General features: G+C 44.8%; 1 long non-coding RNA gene across 1 annotated transcript; it reads right to left on the reverse strand.

Annotated features, from left to right (window-relative positions):
* Positions 1–490: 490 nt before the first annotated feature.
* On the reverse strand, positions 491–12542 carry LOC120885101 (uncharacterized). The gene is made up of 5 exons (XR_005727620.2): positions 12230–12542; positions 6957–7150; positions 6720–6831; positions 4080–4238; positions 491–1144 (listed from the first exon to the last, which is right to left on the reverse strand). It is a non-coding gene; the product is annotated as an uncharacterized LOC120885101 (long non-coding RNA).
* Positions 12543–13479: the final 937 nt, after the last annotated feature.

The raw sequence follows: 13479 nt of genomic DNA on the forward strand, positions 1-13479 counted from the left end.
GGGGTTGTCACCACACGTTCACTGGCTCGGAGCTAACACCTTTCTGGGATTGAGAGAAGGCTGTCATCACCCACTACTTCCCTAGACCTAGGCTTTGCCAATTGAGAGTCTTGGTGCCTGGCAAGGGCCTTCATGAGCTCTGCTGAGGAGCTGAGAACCAAGACCTGAGAGTGAACTCGCCAAGGGGAAAAGATGGGAAATTCGCGAGTCTTGGTGCTGGGCCAAGATCTAAGTCTCTAGAGAGGAGACTTGTCACTGGAGAGGAGACTTGTGAGGAGGAGGATAGGGGAAGGGCAAAATCACTTACCTCAAATGAGGCTGGTGGGGAGATGCAGAAAAAGAGTGCTTGGTGAATGGAAGAAAGTGTGTGGTAACTGCCCTGGGCCCTCAGGCCAGGATCCCAAAGCATCCCAAATCCCCAGAGAGGAGAGTGAGGCTGACATAAGAACCAATGGAAGAAAAGTGGCGCAGGACTGATCACAAACACACCTGGGATAAGAAGCAGATTTATTGTCAGGAGCCTGATGAGTCTGCGCTGCACAGAGAGAGGGACAGCAGCAGCACAACTCCCCCTGGAACGTTACCTTTTATGGGTAGAATCCTGGCCACATGTAAGGGACAGGGTTAGTCTTGACTGACATAGTGAGCACCCCCTGATCTTGTGGAAGGCAAGTTTGTTTCTTGAGAACAAAAACAGGCTATTTTCCTATCTCTCAGAAGGGGTAACAGGGAAACTGGCATGTCCCTTTATCTTCCCAAGGAGAGAACAAGGAAACCTGTACATCCCATCTCAGGGGCTGGTAGGTTGTCTCCTATCTGTCAATGAGAGAACAAGGAGAGACTCACAGGTCTCCAGACCTTAAGTTCTATCTCAGGCTAGTTTCTATTTCTTTGGAATAAGAACAATATGCAATTTGGGGGGAAGGAAGATGGCTGCAATCATGCCAACACTGCGGAGGTGCTCTGGACCCCCAAGTGGACTGTGCCTCCTCCTGCATGCAGGGTGCGTATGAGCAGTGCAGGCTGGCTGCAGAGTGGCCAGGAGGAGATCTGTGTTCTTGGAGGTGCTGCTGGCTGGAGCGGCTCAGCTCAGCTGGGAAATCGCAGGGCTTCTGACTGGCTGAGAAAATGTTTCTCAGAGACTCTGTAGATAGAAAGGAATGGCATACAAATTTAATTTAAAAATATTAAAAGAAAGTTTTTTTTTTTAAAAAAAAAGAAAGATGAGATGAGAAAGCAGCACCGTCCTGTAATGGGTTGTCCCAGGAAGGACTGCTGTTAAGCATTCAGGTGATACCCAGCAGCAGTGCAGGAGCTTCCCACTTCTCACATCCTTTCTCCATCTCCACCCGCTCTACAAGCACAGCAGGACCACTGGTCACCCAACTCTTGATGCCCTGGAGTAGCCCCAGGAGGTCTTCTGGCCTTGGCTCAGTCAGCCCCTCAGCAGGGAAGACCCCAATCCACTGCAGTCTTTGATGGTTAGGCCCCATCAGACTGGCTCTGGAATGCCCTACGGTGTTTGTGACCCATACTCCTCTTTCCTCCCCTCTAAGCCTCCCAGGATCAGCAAAGCTCTCCCATCCACCCCCCAAAATAAACAAAACCAAAAACAAACAAACAAACAAACCCAGAAACAAAACCCCATGTGTGATACAGAATCTTCATCTATGTTCCGGGAACCGCTTCTTTGTGATCATCTTCCCTGGGTCCCTTTAGGGGAAAGCTGTCTGTCGGGAAGTTATTTCCTGCAACCTGAGGTCAATATTCAAACTGTGTCCCTCCCAGTCTGGTCTTGATCCTGCAGACTTTATGCTGGGTATTTTTGTCTGGATTATGTGAGCAATAAAAGGTGGCAGAGGAAATAAAAAACCAGGGGTAGCCAGAGGGTTAAAAAGAGAGACAGCTGGATGTGGCGGTGCTGTTGTTATCTCAGCACTCAGGAGGCTGACATGGGAGGAAGGCAGGACCCCAGGAGCTCGGGCCAGCCTAGGTAATACCAGGAGAACCCATCTCAAAAACAGAAAGAAAAACAAATTTTCTCTAAAGAAAGACTCCATCTGCCACAAAACTCCTTCCAGCTGAAAGCAAGGCACAAGTGTTGTGGTGGGTCCCTATGCACCACTTTCTAAAATGAAAAGCCACCCTCTGGATTCAGTGTTGCTGAGTCCAACCTGCTGCTGACTGATGAGGACAGTTCTAGCAAGAGGACAAGGTGCGTTTTATCCAGAGTATTCTAAAGCAGCAATGGGAACATGCTGGCAAGGGATCTGGGAGCAGAGAAAAGCACAAGAACAGAAGGGGCTTAGGCCGAGGGGGACTACGGAGATGGACAGTAAGGAGCCATGAAGAGAAGAGGAAGAAGATTCCTGGCCAAAAGGCCAAGCAGCATCGAGGAGGACAGAGAGGACCACTTGCTAGGATTTATGTACAAGAAGCAGCAGCAGCTGGGCAGCAAGCTGTGCACCCACCCGGACCCGAGGGAACCACATAAGTTTCTGAGGATTTGGAACCATGATGTGGTGCATGCAGGCAGGCAAGAAGATCTGCTAAAGATGCAGGGCAGGATCCACTGGGACTAATTTACTTTATGCCCAGCACCTAACCCAGTGCCTGGGACACAGCTATTAAGTATATTTATTTGACTTGAGCAATTACTGTTCCCTAAATGCAGTCATTCATTACAACCAATAAGCAACTTCTTTAGGTTAGCTGTGGGCCCACCTTCCTTTCTCTAAGTCTTTAAATCAGTAGAACCTGGGGGTACAGCTAGACTGCAGGCCAGCAGTGACTGTGGACTGCTGGAAGAGACCCCAAGGATGCAGGAGAAAGGGTGCAGGTCAGAGGGCCCAGGGACCAACCTGGTCCCTGTGTGCTCTGCAGTCGCACTTCCATGGTGACTATGGCCCCCAGGCCTGGAAATCCCCTCTCCTGGTCGCCACCCACACAAACTTTGAAACTGGTTGAGCTTCCCAGGGAGGCTGGTGGCGGAGGGTCTGTGGAGTAGGCACCCCAGGTTCTCACGTGCGGCCCTCCCACCCCCTTGATTCACCCATCGCCCGCATCCACCCATATCGGCCTATACTTACATAGCCTCACAACTCTTTCTCAGGCGGCAATTTCCTCAGCCAGCCATAGTGGAGCACCTGCCACCCCCCCACCCCCCCCACCCCCCCACAATACTGCCAGCCTCATGCTAGGCACAGCGGGTTGGGTAAGGGAGGAAGAAGAGACACCGTACCCCTGTGTGCGCATGCACTCCACAACATGCAGACACGACCCCACAGGTGACCCCAGGCCAGCTTCCCACGCACACAGTAGAAGACTTCCGGGCCCCTGCAGAGATGCCCAGTGACTCCGAGATGGAGGTAGGAGGATGCTGAAGGCCGGCCTCCTCCATCTCGGAGTCACGGGTGCAGCTGGCCCTGTAGAGTGTAGGGAAGGGGCTGCTCCCCCAAATGGCAGAGGGAGTTTTAATAGAGGGTGGGCAAGGAGGGAACCCGAGGGCTGCTTGGCTTCTTGTCCAGTCCCAGAATTTTGAGTTCCAGTGGAAAGCATCTCACTCCAGGCCCAGGACGTTCACCTGCTCCATTCTGTTTGTAAAACCGAGTCACTTTCCTGGGCCTGGCTCACCCAGGGCAGGTTCCAGGTCTGCTCCCTTAACTGACTCCTCAATATCCAGCGTGTGGCTGGAGGCAACACCACCAGAGCTGTGAGGGTGTTGCTGGGCCCAGAGATCACCTAACCTTTTGCACAGGGCTGTCAACACCAGAAATCTGGCTTTCAATTTTTAGCTTGGATGGGTTCCAGGATCCCTATAGACATCAAAACCCAGGATTGGGCTGGGGATGTAGCTCAGTGCTCGAGGGCTTGCCTAGCATGGGTGGGCACTGGATTTGATTCTCAGCACTGCAAATTAATTGATTAATTAAATGTCCATTGACAACTAAGTTAAAAAAAAAGTATGTTTAAGTCCTTTATAGGAAATGGTATTTGCAAATAACCTATACACACCCTTTGAAGCAGGTCAGAGATCCCCACCCAGAAGACCCTTACCATAATTAAGCAGAAACCCCTACCATATTTGTGGCATGTAAGTTCCTCTTTTTATAGCAGAGCTTTTTGCACAGGACATCAGCTGTCAGCAAAAATCTGCAGAAGGCATTGTGGTCTGTAGCTTCCTCCTTTTTAAGAGAAATGCCAGGTTTGCAGAAAAACCTTGTGAAACTCCTGTGTGTCTAGAGGATGGAATGAAAATCACTTGTCATGTGAGCCTCCAAGCCCTCCCTCACTCCATGGGTATAAAGTTCAAAGAATTCTATATCATTGTCCATGGGAGAATTTTTAGGTGAGAGCACCTTTGGACACTGCAGTCAATAAACCTGCTTCCTGAAAATTCCTAGGGTGTTCAGCCTCTTCTGTCCCACTTCACTTGGCATACCAGTGGGACAATGGAAGTGAAGATATCTTTTCCACCTCTTTTGTCTCTAGGTATGGCTTCCACGGGACATCAGAGGACAACACTTCTTGGTACACCACAGGCTACTCTTTGCCTAGGCAAGGTAACTCCATTAGCACCCTGGAGCTGCTACCCCAGAGCACAACAGAACCCATGAGGAACAGGAACCAGAGTATTTGGAGCACTGCCCAACTGTACGGGTAGGACCCAGGTCCATTAGTGGTAGGACACTTGACTTCCCCATAGAGGCCTAAGCAGGTGGAAGAGAGGCTTAATTAATCTCTGAGGTCCTGAGTAACCTCCAAAAGGAGTTGGAGACAAAAAAGGACCCAGGGAGTAGACCAATTAGTCTCTATTTGGGATCAGTGAGCAGAGAGAAAACTGTGACTCCCATTCTTGGTAGTGGAATTGTGGAATTTGGGGGATTTGGGTGGTATAGAAATTTTGTTCTGAACATGTCTGTGTAAAAGTGTATGAAATTGTGTGAATGAGATGGAAAAGGGAAAGTTCTGACCCGCCCAAGGGCCTAAGTAAGTGCTGAGTTCCAATCAGTGATTCTGTAGTGCATGATACAGTCTGTGGCAGATTTCTACCAACACCCAGGTGGAAGCTCCAGGTCGGGGGTTGACTGACTTGCAAGACTAAGAGGACCTTAAGTCCCTGGAAGAAGAATGGCAGGACATGGACAAAGCGAGTCTTGTCCTAAGTGTGTGACACTGATATGAGTTGGAACATCGGAGACACTCAAAGGAAACTGAGTTTTTTGAAATGTATGTTAGAAATCTTTAAGAAAGGTTTTGTTGGTAACTACAGGGTGAAATTCACTCCACAAAGGTTAAGGAAGTTTTTAATGGTAACTATGGGGTGAAATTCACTCCACAAGGTTATATACTTTGCGAATTAGAATAGCCAGCCTTTGTGGTGTGGTGGCTACCAGAAGAATCTTTACATAAATGTGCCATTGGTGAGGTTCTTTTAATAGTTGTCAGAACATCTGGAAAACCAGACCAATTATCTTATATTGATTGCTAGCAACAGGTAGTGCAGAAACAGCTCCCTTGGGTGAAAGCTTGTCTGGAAGGACATTCCAAGCAGATATTATGATGGCCTCTAAGACCCAACTAAAGGGAACTATGTAGAAGAAAACCTGACAAAGAAAAGACAGAAATAACCCCCTCCATGAGCCACAATAGAGTCTTCTCCAGAGCTAAAGAATCCTCCACCCCCTGGACACCAATGCAGGAAACTTGCTCCAAGACCTGAGCCACAACCCAGATGAGAGCTCTCCAGATATCCCTACAAGAGATGAGAGGAGCTTCCTATGTTGACCAGGAGGGAAACATCTGAAGGGAAAAATGCAGTTTTGCATGCCAGCCTTTCACCACCAATGATCTCTTGAACTGGAAAAGTCATACTCCCTCCTAAACAGAGAAGCTCTGCACCATGATTGGTATGCAGCCCATTATCCAGACCCACCAGCCCACCTGGGTAGTTGGAAGGGTGCAGAGGGGTGACCTGAGCAGTTTTAAAGTGGCTAGAGGAACATGCTCTGGACACACAAGGCAACATACAAGCCTATGCCCAGGTCCAGGCCCAGGGCCCCAACACAGACCCGAGTGGAAACCCAACAAAAAGGAAGATGTCATAAAGATAAAGATAATATACTAAGCCCTCATAGGTGGCTTAAAGGAAGGGGAAAGAAAGCTCTAAACATGAACAAGATATCAGAAGTACTCCAAAAGCCTGATGAAAGCCCCAGCCAGCTCTATGAATGACTGTGCAAGACCTTTCTACTCTTCACTCCCTTTGATCCTGGGACACCAGATAACCAGCGGGTGAAACAACCCAGAGAGACATTCACTGAAAACTCCAAAAACTTTGCTGGACTTTTCAGGGGAAAAAAATGCCAGGGTGCTGATTAAAGTGGACACCACAGTTTTCATCAACCAAGACCAAGAGGATCAACAAGAGGCAGAACAGAAGATAAAAGAGAGGACGGATCTCCTTGTAGCTGCCCTCACTGAAAACCCAGAGGTCACCCAAAGTGGGGTTCCCAGCAGGACAAAAGAAAAACAAATGTCAAAATTGGGCCAAATGCAGGACAGAAGGAAGATCTGGATGGAGGGGACCACTTCACTGGGGACTTAGCTGAGACAGCCAATGTACCTACTACCATCTAGTGGCACATTGGAAGAAGGAATGCACCCCACAGAAGGCCAGTTGACCTGAACCAGGCTGCCATAGGGCTTCAAAAACTCACCAATCAGGGCTGGGGATGTGGCTCAAGCGGTAGCGCGCTCGCCTGGCATGCGTGCGGCCCGGGTTTGATCCTCAGCACCACATACCGACAAAGATGTTGTGTCCGCCGAGAACTAAAAAATAAATATTAAAAAAATTCTCTCTCTCTCTCTCTCTCTCTCTCTCTCTCTCTCTCTCTCTCTCTCTCTCCCCCCCCCCTCCTCTCTCTCACTCTCTCTTTAAAAAAAACAAAACTCACCAATCATCTTTAGGATGCTGCTGGCTCCTGCTATGAAAGCCTTTCCTGCAAAATGAATGGACACTGGCCTCTAACGTAGATGCACATTGTTCTAATATGTAGATGATCTATTGCTGGCTGGAGAAACTCAGAAAATACTGCGTGAAAGGGACATAATTGCTTCTTGCTCATCTATGTAAAACTGCCTACAAAATCTAAAAGAAAAAAAAAAGAAAGAAAGAAAAAAAAATAAAGAAAAGAAAAGCTCAAATCTATCAAGAAAAAAGTCAAGTACCTCAGTTTCTATCTTACTCAGGGACAAAAGTAACTGGGCCCTGGGAGGAAACATGTGATCTGTTCAATTCTGGACACTTATACCCAACACCAGATCAGAGAGTTCTTGGGTGCTGTTGAATTCTGCTAAATATGGACCCGAACTTTTCAGTTATGGCAAAACCCCTCTATGAAGCAACAAAGGGTGGGGGAGAACAGGATCCTCTAATGTGGGGGGCAGTGCAACAAAGAGCCTTTGAGGACAGAAAAAAATCACTCACCAGTGCACATAGCCTAGTACTCCCTGACCTCACACAGCCTTCTTTTCTGCATGTCCATGCATGATCTGAAATAGCTATAGGAGTTCTGGCTCAATTGATGGGGACATGGCACCATCCATTGGCCTATCTGTCTAAATAGCTGGACTCTATAACCCAAGGCTGCTTACCTTATTTACTGGCTTTTGCAGCCATTGCCCTTCTGGTGTTAGAGGCTGGCAATCTGATTATGGGACAGGAATTGACACTTTGTACTGGCATTGTTAAAGATAATATTGGTTGACTAATGTGAGGATAGTCAAATACCAGCCCATGTTTTGTGAAAAAGCCACATGTCCACATGGAAGTCATGGAAGTCATCTGAACTCTAAACCCAGCAACTCTGCTGCCCATTGGGACTGGGCATCCTGATAACAACTATATTGAGGTTATAGGGTGTTCTCCCATAAACCAGACCTGACAGACGAGCCTCTGGAGGACCCTGATGCAGAGTACTTCACAGATGGAAGCTGTTTCATAAAGGATGGGCTACATCTTGCTGTATATGCAGTGGTCACTCTGGACTCCACCATTGCATCTTAATATAAAGGGGGATATAACTTGCCCATGGAATTTCCCCCCCTACCAGTGGAATTTAGTATTGCTGGCCACTAGACCTCAGCTTCTGACATGGGAAAAGTTTATAAAAAGTGATTCACGATTGATTGCCCCAAGACCCACCATAAACCCTACTCATGATGCTAAACTATATGAAGGGTTAGGCCCAAATCTCAACCTTCCTTCTTTGGGAAAAAAAAATCTCTTCCTGGATCTAGCAGAAAGAATAGCTAAAAATCTTGGGGTTAAAAACTGTGGAGGGGCCCTCATGAGTGAAGAATGGCCCTGGACCAGAATAAATGTAGATGCTTATTCCTTACTGCTGTGGAATAAGATCCAGGTGGAACTAAAAATTGAAAGCCCCTTAGGGCTGGGTCCTCAGTTCAGAAGTATTTGGTAAAAAAATGTGTTGGTGGATTTGGACCCCACCATACCCAATGGGTCAGTGAAACCCCATGCAATAGGATTTTGTTTTGGAATGCCACCTGGTGGCCAAAGAAACATACTTGGTTTTGGACAGATAATCCAGGCTGGCTGGGGATGAATGGTCTACTAAGCAAAAAGCCCCATAAGAAAGGAATTCTTTTTAACTGTATCAGCCCAAACATTACCAAATAAGTTCTTTTGGGGGCATCCCTGAAGTCTATAAATTCTGGAGAAATCCAGGCCTTTCTAATTGGAAAGCACCTGATGGACTATTTTGGATTTGTGGAAAAAAGGCTTATACTCACCTCCCAACAAACTGGAGGGGAACCTGAACTATTGGTACTATTAAACCTGGATTTTTCTTACTGCCCAATGTGACTGGAAAAGACCTAGGAATCCCCTTGTATGAAGATCTAGGGCCAAGGGAAAAGAGGTCCATTGGGAAAGAACTCGATCTAGGAGGTCACCAATCTTGAGGTGAAGATGACTGGCTCCAACACTGATCAGAGGCTTCGTACACTAGCTCATAGGGAGAGAATCTTGTCCTCTTACTGGCCCTCTTAATGACACTTATGGTCCTGCTAACTGGGTACAAGATGGCAGTTGGGGCTATAGAACCCATATTTACATAATAAACAGGATTATCCACTTACAAGTTATACTAGAAATTATCACTAATCAGACTGTCATAGCTTTTGACCTAGCCACACAACGAACCCAGATGAGAGCAGCTATCTATCAAAACCACTTGGCATTAGGTTCCCTACTGGTTAAAAGGGAGGAAATGTGTAAAAAGTTCAACAGTTCAGAATGTTGCATTCAAATAGATGACAAAGGACAGGCAGTTAAAGACATAACCAGCAATATCAGAAAAGTCACATGTGTGCCAGTTTAAACCCTGAAGGGTATTAAAGCATGGAATCCAAGCTTACTATCTGGAGGATGGTTTTGAACTGGGTCAAAGAATAAAGCATGTGCCCACAGGACAGAGCTGAGACCACCAAGAGCTCCAGCACCTTTTCTTCCAGAGCACCAGTCAGATTACTGCCAATGCCCATCTGCAGATCTGGATGGCCCACTGCAGCTGACTTTAGAGCTGTGCTTGATGTAAGGCTGTGAACAGCAGATGAGAATGAACAGCAGAGTCTGAAACAAAATTGGCAAGCAAGCCATGTGATCTCAACAACCTGGTGGAGGCCAGAGACCTCTGTTATTATATAAAGCTGTAAGCCAAAAAGAAGTTGATGATGTTTGATTTAAATAATTAAATAATGACCATCAAAGTGGGGAATGAAGCAGACCAGAGATCCCCACCCAGAAGACTGTTACCATAATTAAGCAGAAATCTCCACTATATTTGTGGCATGTAAGTTCCTCTTCTTATCAGAGAGCTTTCGGCACAGGACATCAGCTGTCAGCAAAAATCTGCAGAAGTTAGAGTGGTGTGCAGCTTCTTCCTTGTTTATAAATGCCAGGTTTGCAGAAAACACTTGTGAAAACCCTGCCTGATGTAGAGCACTTGTCCTGTGAACCTGCAAGCCACCCACGCCCACCCCACTAAGCATAAAGTTCAAAAAATTTCTATGTTTATGGACCAGGGGAGAATTTTTAAGCAAGATCCCCTCTGAACCCTGAAATCAATAAACCTGCTTCCTGAAAATTCTCAGGTATCCAGCCTCTTCTATCCCACTTCACCTTCTGTGGGCTTTAAACCACCTGTAGATTGCATATAATGCCCATTACAACATAAATGCTATGTAACAGGTTAAGCAGTCAGGACAAGGGAAAATACACATGTTTATTTAGTACAGAAGAATTTTTTCCTGAATTTTTGGCATCTAAGGTTGGTTGAATGTGAGGATGATGAATTGCACATATGGAGGGTCAGCTGTACCCTAAAACTCCTGATGCACATAAATGTCTAAACATTGAACTCAGCCAAATCAGGAGGGGCAACCCAGTCTAAGGAAAGTGGTGCTGACTCCCTTTGCATACCTTGCTGCTGCCTAATCTTGTGGTGGCCAGATCTGAGAAATCTGCACAGTTTGGCCACAGAAGAGGTGTGTGATGAATTCAGGTGCACACAGCTGCTCTTTCCCTAGAGAGGTGAACTTTTGCATACCTGTGGACATTTATGCAACTGGACAAGACTGGCAGTTACTTGGGGTTAGGTCTCATTCTGTCAGAAGCTCTGTAGGGTCTTACCCCCTTCAACAAAAGATTGGCTGTTGTTTACAATTCCATGTGAAAACAGATGATCTTGAATCCTTAGTGTGGCTCCATGTCTTCTGTGGACATGTCTCCCTACTTTGGCTTTACTACCCCCAGTGCTACTGTGAAATTAACCTCTCGCTGTAATGTATTTTAGTATTTGGAGGACTGAAAACCTACCTACCTAACAAGAGTGCTAGCCAGTCACAGCAATGAGGTCTGAACTGATCAAATGAGACAAACTCATTTGCAACCTGCAAAGTTGACTTTGTAACCCATTGAGATGTTTGTTTACCTCACATCTGTTTTGTCTGAAAGTACTGCCTGATCCTGTGCCCCGACTCTGGTGCTCCCTGGGAAGCATCTTTTAAAACGTGTTCACATAAGCTGCTTTGTTTAATTTGTGAATGTGTTCTTCTTTTTAACAGTTACTTTGGGATTGAAAGTAAAAGTTTATTAGTTTTAACATTATTATGGATCAGTGATATGTCTTTGATGTTTATCACCTATACGTGCTCAAGAAATTTAATAACGTTTAAAATAAGACTGTTGCTTACTGGAGTGTTTGTGAAACATATTATGGTTTTTAAGATTTTTTTTCTTTAGAAAAATAAGCAACAATTACTTTAAATGAAGAAGAATCTAAAAATCTAACCTCACCCAAATCTTATGAAATTCAAAATCAAAATCTTATGAAGGTAAAAATCTCACCATTAATTTTTAAAAATTCAGAAGGAAAAAATAACCTTGAACTAGTTAACTACAGAAAATAATGTTGATGCTAGTCTCTAGCTTTCAAGCCCCTTTTATTGACTTTGGCAAGTTTTATGCCAAAGGCCACACTAGTAGAATTCACAGTGCAGATTTATCATTTTCCATGTTTTTGTGCTGGGGATTAGCCCCAGGGCTGCTCTACCACTGATCTACATCCCAGCTCCTAATTTTAACTTTTAAAAAAGATTCTGTGCATTTCAGCTAAATATTTTTTATACACCATTGGTAGTTTCCAGTTTGATGTGTTTTAAGACTTAAAATTATTGCAGTTCAAAAAATGTTCTTTTATTAAGCACATGCACCATCAGCGCAATTGAAACAACTTATAAGATCATGAGCCAAAATGGGAAAAGGAGATTACAAAGGCAACTTTGAAACAGAATTCATTCTTGTATCAGCTTTAGTATTAATCACATATAATAAGATCATCTGCTTAATGTTCTAATTTTTAAATGTTGGGCCAGGCTATATGGGCAATGACCAAACAGACTCCATTCTACCCTGAGACTCCATATCATGTAAGAAATGCTTCTCCTGGGGGAAAGCTCGGCCTCTGTGCCCATTAATAGTTACCTAGCATAACATACTTGGCAACACAAAATAGTAATTCTTATACAATATAAAATTGTTCTCTTTGCTTTCCATTTTTCTTGGGCAAAGTACCTTGTCAGAAATTGATTGTCTAGACATTAGTAACAAGTCTCTACTCAACTAGGTTCATTTTGACCCACTTACCTTCTGCTTGCTTGCTGCTATGCCGACTGGAAAGTCCTGGGGGAAATACCAATGTACCCATTACCTTGTCTCGTTAACAGCCCAATTCAGCTTCTGTACTTGATTGCTTACATTTGCTAAACCCCCAAACTCCTCTTTTGTGGCTTTTTGGCTTAAATATGAGGCCAACTGAAGGTGGGTGCTCCACTCTGACTATCTCGTTCTTTGGAGAGCAGAATGTCCTCTGCTGGCCAGCAATAAAGGCATAATTGGAATGGCAATGTGTGGTCTGAGAGTTATTTGAGGGTCTTCATATCAATATAACAAGAGTAGTTTGTGCAAAATCTAGATGACAATTTTACTCAAAAGGATCTTTGCTTTTTTCCGTTTCTGGAACTTCTCCTTTCATTTTGGTTTTATTTGAAAACACTTTCCAATTAACTTCTCTCTGCTCAAATTGTATTTGCTACACTTCCTGTTTCCCTAGGTTGGCTTTTTACAGCTCCAAAGAAATTACAGATGGTTTTTAAGTTGTGTTACATTAAGGAATGGTGATTTTGCTAGTTATGTAATTTCATTTAAAGTATTACAACTAATACATTATGTAAAGTTATTTTCAACATTCTAGCTAATTACAAATTGACTGACCAATTTAAAAATATTTTTCATTGAGTAAAGTCAGAAGACTTTAAATCTTGTTTAAAATATTAATAATTGGCAAAAAACTTTTTGCAAATATCATGCTAATATAAAAATCAAGGGCTGGAGATGTGGCTCAAGTGGTAGCATGCTCGCTGGCATGCTTGCAGCTCGGGTTCGATCCTCAGCACCACATACAAACAAAGATATTGTGTCCGCTGAAAACTAAAAAATAAATATTAAAAATTCTCTCTCTCTCTCTCTAAAAAAAATCAAGAAAAATATGCTTCTGGGCAAAGTAAAAGAAAGATACTTCAGAAATCTCCTAAGATTAAAAAAAAAGTGGTCAAGAAATAATAGATGAGAAGACATTTTATACACACAGGACCAAATCCATGAAAAACAAACCTCTTCCAAAAACAGTAGACTGTATTTCCAGGTGGGGCTCCAATCCCCACAATGCTAACAATGTCCGTGAGGCCAAGGTTTCTGCAGAACACACCAACAAAGCAGGTCTGAGTGGTAGCACTTGGTGGGCTCATGTGGGTACCCTCCCCACAGGACATGAGAACCCCTTCCTTGGACTGCTGCTGTGGGCCCCTGTGATCTCACACATTAGGAGCATGTCAAAA

This window comes from Ictidomys tridecemlineatus, chromosome 12, assembly GCF_052094955.1.
Source record: "Ictidomys tridecemlineatus isolate mIctTri1 chromosome 12, mIctTri1.hap1, whole genome shotgun sequence".
NCBI lineage: Eukaryota > Metazoa > Chordata > Mammalia > Rodentia > Sciuridae > Ictidomys > Ictidomys tridecemlineatus.